The sequence below is a fragment of the Diabrotica virgifera genome, chromosome 4 (assembly GCF_917563875.1).
Source record: "Diabrotica virgifera virgifera chromosome 4, PGI_DIABVI_V3a".
NCBI classification, from domain to species: Eukaryota; Metazoa; Arthropoda; class Insecta; order Coleoptera; family Chrysomelidae; genus Diabrotica; species Diabrotica virgifera.
The window spans coordinates 223,888,966-223,896,961 of record NC_065446.1 but is presented as its reverse complement, the minus strand read 5'-3'; positions in this window follow the sequence as shown (position 1 = coordinate 223,896,961).

The following is a 7,996-nucleotide window of genomic DNA, read 5'->3' as shown; positions in this document are numbered from 1 at the left end:
GCATTGCAATTTGAAAATTCTTATACACAAGCTCTTATACAGTATGTCTGCGTAGCTAGGAACCACATGGAAAACTTTTTTATAATCAATTTTGTGAAAAAAAGTTACTCTTCATAAAATGCTCTGGATAGTCAAAAATCTAAAACTCAACCATCAGATATCAAATGTTATCAATTTTATACGATATATGTCAAAAATATGAATTTCGTTAAAGAGTAAAGTACCTTTATATTTCAGAATATCAAAAAATGTTATTATGAAAAGTTGTTTGGAATTAAAAACTATGTTTATATATACAATGATATTATTCTAATCGAAAAAAAAAAATTCAATTTTTTCTCAAATTACGGATACTCATCATCATTTTATTACAATTATGATAATTATTTTATTATCAATTTTACGAAAAAAAGTTATTCTTCATAAAATGCTCTCCCTGGTCTAAAATCTAAGATACAACCTATTCAATCAGATATTAAACTTTTTTAATTTTATACGAGGTATGTAAAAAATATGAATTTTTCTAAGTGCCTTTATTATTCACAATATACAGGGTGTTTCATTAATAATTGTCCATATAATACCTGGAGAAACCTTAGCACAAAATACGAAGATTTAACCTAAAACACTTAAATAAAATGTGGTTGCTTACTGAACAGAGTGTTTTATCTAAAAATTTAAAAATTATTTTTGTTCGGCACTTTAAAACTATTCGACGTATCCTTTTCATACTTGGCAGGTAGTATAGATACTGTATAAACTACTAAATTATGTTAAACAAACGTTTCTGGCTATTACCAGAGGCGTACGACGGGGGAGAGTGAATGGTTGACCCTTTCCAAATTCTACGCCACTGGCAAAATTGCCATTTTAGTTCAATTTTTGTATTCTCCAATACTTTCTATGCAAATAATATACTCTTCATTCATAACGATTAAGTCATTAGTTTTCGAGATTTTTGAAGTTAAAAATGAAAAGACACGGTTATTTTGATTAATGCATTGTGTCGCTTAATTTTTAATTTCAAATATCTCGAAAACTAATCATTTTATCGTTATGAATGAAGAGAACATTATTTACATAAAAAGTATTGCAAAATCAAAAAATTACACTAAAATAGCAATTCCGTCAGCAGCGTAGAATTTGTAAAGGGTCAACCAGCCCCTATCCCTTGTCGTACGCCTCTGGTAGTAGCTAGAAACGTTAATTTATCTTAATTTAGTACGATTTACAGTACCTCTACTTTTTGCCAAGTATGATAAGGATACGCCAAATAGTTTTAAAGTACTGGGTACAAATAATTTTTAAATTTTTATCATATGAATTATATCATAAAATAATCAAAATAACTGTGCCGATTAATATTTAACTTCAAATATCTCGAAAACTAATGACTTAATCGTTACCACTGAAGAGTATATTATTTACGTAGAAAGTATTGGAAAATCTAAAAATGGCACTAAAATAGTAATTCCTCCAGTGGTGTACAATTTGAGAAGGGTCAACCATTCACCATCCTCTGTCGTACGCCTCTGGTAGTAGCTAGAAAAGTTTGTTTATCATAAATTAGTAGGGTGAGTAGTCGCACTTTCTGCTAAGTATGGTAGTGATACAACGAATAGTTTCAAAATGCTGAGCAAAAATAGTTTTTAAATTTTTAGATAAAACACCCTGTAACTCGGTAAGGAACCACATTTTATTTAAGTGATTTAGGTTAAATCTTCGTATTTTGTGCTAAGGTTTCTCTAGTTACTATATGGACAATTATTAATGAAACACCCTGTATTAATTAGAAGGATGTAATTGAACACTAAAACAAATTTGTTAATTCCAAACAACTTTTCTGAATAACAATTTTCGATATTGTGAAATTTAACGATACTTTACTCTTGCCTGAAATTCATATTTTTTGACATACCTCGTATAAAACTCATTAAATTTAATATTTAATGATTGCATCTCAGATTATATACAACGCAGAGTATTTTATAAAGAAAAACTTTTTTTCGTAAAACTGATAATAAAAAAGTTATCAATAGGTTCCAAGTTACGCAGACATACTGTATAGGTAAGAGCTGTAAAAAAAATTTTCTGAACATTTATTATGGTTGAAGTTTATTAATAAATGTATTTTAGGTAAGTTTTACAGATAAAAGTTTTGATCACTTTATATAAACATTTTTTTATCTGGTAATTTTCGGTTTTTGTATTACATTTTTATCTTTCTTAATTTTCTCAAAAAGAAATAGTCTATTTCATTTCTAAAGTAAAATAATTCAGTGCATTTTAAAGATTATATCCTAAGCTTTAAAAAAGCACTTTAAAAACTGTAATAGATCTGTTCAAACTTGAGTAATACCGTCTAAAATGGTAGTACTTCTATAAAACTACGAAGATTTCAAAAATTACATTTTTAAGACATCATATCATTTGAATTCCATTTTTGAGATTTTTTTTTTGAATGAAACATCATTTAGTACGAAGTACGATGCTTGATAGATAAGTTGTGCAAAACTGAAGGTTTTATAAGAAAAATTGTATTAGTTACACATTTTTAAATCATTTTTAAACAAAATTCATGTAAGGCTCAGTTTCCGCCCCCACCGTACTTATGCCCATACATTTTATTTCTTTTCATTATAACCATGAGATAGCTTAATTATCCTTCTTTTAGGTTCAATGTGTAAAATTTCATTTAATCCATTAGTTAAAGAATTACATTAAAATAACTCAACCGTGCACTTCGCCGTACGCTAGTTTACAGTGCGCCAATGTTTGTGAGAAGGGTGACTTTAGAGTTATAAATAAAAAATTAGAGAAGATACAGATTTAATTTTAGAAAATTCTTTATATAAGATTTTTTTTGTAAAATTTTCTGAACCTTTCAATGGTCAAGTCAGTTTTGTTCTAAAATTTATATTTTCGGAGTTATTTAAAAACAGCAAACTTCGTAGTTCATTTGTTTAATAAAAAATGAAGCACCCACTTCTCGAGTAGAAATTTTTGATATACACATTGTTTATTAAACATTGCTTAATGAAATTACAAAAAGTTCTATCTTGTTTGATTTTTTCCGAAGTGAAAATCTATATGCACTCCCCTATGAGGTGACTTTAAAAGCGTCCGTTGGCTTATTTTTCTATATTTTTCCTTGAATTTTTTTTTATATTCTACAAGTTGTACTGAATATGCTTATTTAATTTAAATATAAAATAATTCTACCATACTGTCAAAAAAAATTCACAAAATCCCTACACACTCCCGTTAAGGATAGCTAAGACAAGATTTTGATAGGAAACCCATGCCAGTTATATTTGTCTATGTATGTATGAAATTTATTAGAAAAATATTTCATCCGGAAAGCAGATGAGTGAAGGTGGACCTAAATTTATTTCCCGTACTACAAATTTAAATTAATAAAATTAATAATATTCCATTATTATGATTTATGCCAAACATTTTTTTTTTTTTTTTGACAAAGTTTAAGTTACCTGATAAGAAATAACTGAAATTCCCCCTAGTCGCATTGCTCGTTCAGAGATTCACAAAACGCCGACTCATTTCGGTAAAAACATGACAATGATTAATTGCAATTCCACATTCTATGGTTGAGATTACCCGAAAAAGCAATTGCATAAACTTTGAACCATAGGGATGTTCTTAACGAAAACCGTATAATAAACTGGAAAGTTTTATCACTAAGCACTTTAGATCTTACGTATTCGTAAATCTAATAGATAGACAGTTTCGCACTGTAGCTTAAATATTAAATAATATCTAATATTTTTAAACAATCCACATTAGACCAGGGCGCATCTGTAAACATATTAGTACAATTAGATGTTGAGTGGTGACTTATATTTTTTGCAGAAAATGCTTGGAAATAAATTATATAATAATATTTGTGTTATCCTCCCACTCAAAAAGGTCAGGAACATTGTTTAAGTAATAAAAATATCAAAAAATGAAGGAAAAATTCGATTTTTTTCTTGGTTTTTGATTATAACTTTAAAAGTATTCATTTCCGAGAAAAGTGCACTAACATAAAAGTTGCGCAATTAAATTTCTTACAATATAGGATTAGTTAAAAGTTTTAAAAATTGTCACCCTTGTTGCAAAATAGCAATAATTGCGAAAAAAACACAAAAAAACAAGTACAGTCAAAATCGTTTATAACGACACCGGCTATAACGTACAATCGGATATAACAAACAAAATAGTAGGTCCCGTGAAATTTAATGACATATAAAAAAGCATTTACATTGCTTATAACGAACAAATCGGTTAAAGCAAACATATTTCTTGGAACACTAGCAGTTGAAATATTGGTTACAGCATACATATCTTTTTACACACTATAATAAACAATTATAACAAATGCATGATTTAAATGACAATAGATTAGACAATGTCCTAATATAATATTGTTTCCATATCCCAATAAATAACTTTAGCAATAACACTTTCTGTTGAAAAAAGTTTAAAATTGCTTTCCTGTAAAGTTACGAAAATGGGCATTGTATTGTACTTCTCCGAGGTACCGATATTACCACGAAATGAAAAGGAAGGTTTCATTAATTTATGGTTATGATGGTACATCCGGGCAGGGTTCACTTGTAAGTACTTTAGACACTAGACTTCCTAGGCTAGTCCATTATCACAAGATTTTGTTTAAAACACACATTTTACATTATTACACCATTTGGCTCAAGAGGCCCAATGGTGTAATTGACATTATTTGGTCTTTTTAAAAATAAATAGTGTATGTATGCCCATACTTTTATAATACAACGATTTTGAGAACCCGTTATATTATGAGTATTGTTTATTGACTACCTGTACTAATTCCAATATCTTCATATTATTATATGTATGTATGTGCATATTTAGATTTACGTAAGTACAATAAACACATATGTTAACATATTAACATATGTGTAATATGTTATAACATATTATAAGTATAGATTAAGTTACACATTTTTGCAACGAGCTGACTGTTGCTATACCAGTGTAATATCGTTTATAGCAACCTGTTCGTTATAACAGATAGAACCGCTTACAGAGAACACTGGCTATAACGTACAAAAACCACCAGTCCCCTGAAGTTCGTTATAAACGGTTTTGACTGTACTCGCATTTTACGGTTTTCAACCATTTATGCGGGCACATTTGAGTTCACTCCCGTCTTGAGCAGGGGTACACGACAATTAGACCGAAATCATTAGACCGAAAGCAGTAGACCGAACTCATTAGACCGAAAAGCACTGTACCGAATTCTCACTAGACCGAACAGCATTAGACCGAAATTGTACATAAATTAAAAAAGATTGAAGTAAATTATGCTAAGATTTTGTATATCTGTCTTTTTGTTTATTGTATTTTTTGTACTATTTTATATATTGACTGTGTAAATTGTTACTCTCTACAGTCTGATATGAAAAAATTTTCATCCGTTAAACAAATTAGGGAAGGTAAAAATAAATTAAGGGTAGAGTGACGTTAACACCATTTAAATTGTTTATAATAACCATCCAAATAACATTTAGTTGTAATTACATCAGTCTTATCTCTTTGAATGCGACAAGTAAAAAGAACTGCTTTTCGGTCTTCTGCTGTTCGGTCTAGTGAGGTTTCGGTAAAGTGCTTTTCGGTCTAATGAGTTCGGTCTACTGCTTTCGGTCTAATGATTTCGGTCTCTTTACAGTAAACCTTGAGCAGGTAGTTATTCTATTAGTCGAGTTCACTCCCGACACTACTCGAATTCACTCCCGTGCGATTTTACAATAAAGTATGATTAACGGATATTATTTTTCTGAAATTTAAACATTGTTGCCAAATAGTGTACTTTGAACAACTATTGAATTTTACTATACCACCTTTGACCCAGGTGAAACTTGCATCCCTTAAGTTCAGTGTCTGCAGAAAATTCAAAATTTTAACTAGTTTATTAATGTTCTTCGAGATTTTCAATTAGATACTTATATTAAACTTCAAAATATAGATACCATTTTGAAAGTGTACGATAGAAAAATGATATTGGAAATTTTTTTTATAGATAATTATGTAATTGGAAAGAACTCCAAATGACCGCCTTACCAATTTTGAATTAATAAAAAAAATGTGTGTTAGATGTAAAATTTAAATTGTTAAATAGCAACTGTAGGTATACATGTAATTTTCATAAATCTATGTTATTTTATATTAAAATATTTAAATTTTGAAATCATGATCATTTATTTGAATTTTTATATAAATTTGTTTTCAGAATTTCTTAAAATAAAAATATTAACGAGTAAATTATGATATTCCAATTTTCTGGTTTTGATTGTATTTAAGACTTTCATTTCTTTATTCATCTTTCTCAGAACCTCTTTGTTTGTGACGTGTTCTGTCCATGATATTTTCAGAATTCTTCTATATGCTTATGCTCATATAGTTTATTAAAAAGATGTAAAATATTACCTGAGTATTTATTTTCATGTGAAGAACTTAGGTTTTCTTACCTGAAAATAAAACATAATTTATTAAATAGTTTGCGTACTTTTGAAATACATATATTTTAACTAACATAATTAACTACAGACTAGCATAATTAACTATACTAACATAACTATATTGTAACTAACGACGTTACGACGTCTTCAGATTTATTATTAGATATAGAGTGGAATCTCGATTATCCGCCAGGGCACCGGACCAAGGGTATGACAAACAATCGAAAAGACGGTTAAAGTAACATTAAAAAAAAATAAAAATTCCTAGTACAACTTTCAAATTTTATTTGTATGTTTTGTTTGACAATACAGGGTGTCCCGAAAAGATTGGTCATAAATTATACCACAGATTCTGGGGTCCAAAATAGGTTGATTGAACCTCACTTACCTATATACAATAGTGTACACAAAAAAAGTTACAGAGCTTTGAAGTTACAAAATGAAAATCGATTTTTTTTCATATATCGAAAGCTCTTATATCGAAAGCCGATTTTTATTGAAAATGGACATGTGGCATTCTTATAGCAGCAACATATTAAAAAAAAATTAAAGTAAAATTTGTGCACCCCATAACAATTTTAGGGAGGTTTTGTTCCTTTAAACCCCCCGCCCCCAAACTTTTGTGTACGTTCCAATTAAATTATGATTGTGGCACCATTAGTTAAACACAATATTTTTAAAACTTCTTTGCTTTACTTTTCGATAAGCCAGTGTTTATCGACATATTGTGAATATTTGTCGAATCCACCACATATTTGTATATGGTTAAATACGATTAAAAAACCTGTTAATGATCTGAAAATTTATTTCTAATTTACATTTTTGGGTATATTTTGTAAAAGAAGCCACATCTCGATAAAAGGTGACTTATCAAAAAAAGACTAAGAAGCAAACAGTTTTAAAAACACTGTGTTTAACTACTGGTACCACAATAATAGTTTAATTGGAACGTACACAAGCATTTGGAGGGTTTAAAGGAACAAAACCCCCATAAATTTTTTTTGTAAATATACTAAAAAAGAAGCCGCGTTTCGATAAAAACTGGCTTATCGAAAAAATACTAAGAAGTAAAAAAAATGAGTTAATTGGAACGTACACAAAAGTTTGGGGGGGGGGTTAAGGAAGCAAAGCCCCCATAAAATTTTTATGGGGTGGGCAATCTTCACTATAATTTTGTTTTCAGATATTCCCGCAATAAGAATGATACATATCCATTTTCAATAAAAAAATTATAATTGTTTTCGATATATTGAAAAAAAATCGATTTTCATTTTGTAACTTCAAAGGGCTGTAACTTTTTTTATGAGCACATTTTTGTACTAAGGTAAGTTTGGTTCAACCGAACTATTTTTGACCCCAGAATGTGTGGTATAATTTATGACCAATCGTTTCGGGACACCCTGTATAAGAGGGATTTGTGTTTGTACAATCGAATCAATTTGGTTTAAAATATTCTGAAATCTTTGTTTGTGTTATTGCTACTTCACATTTTGTAACGA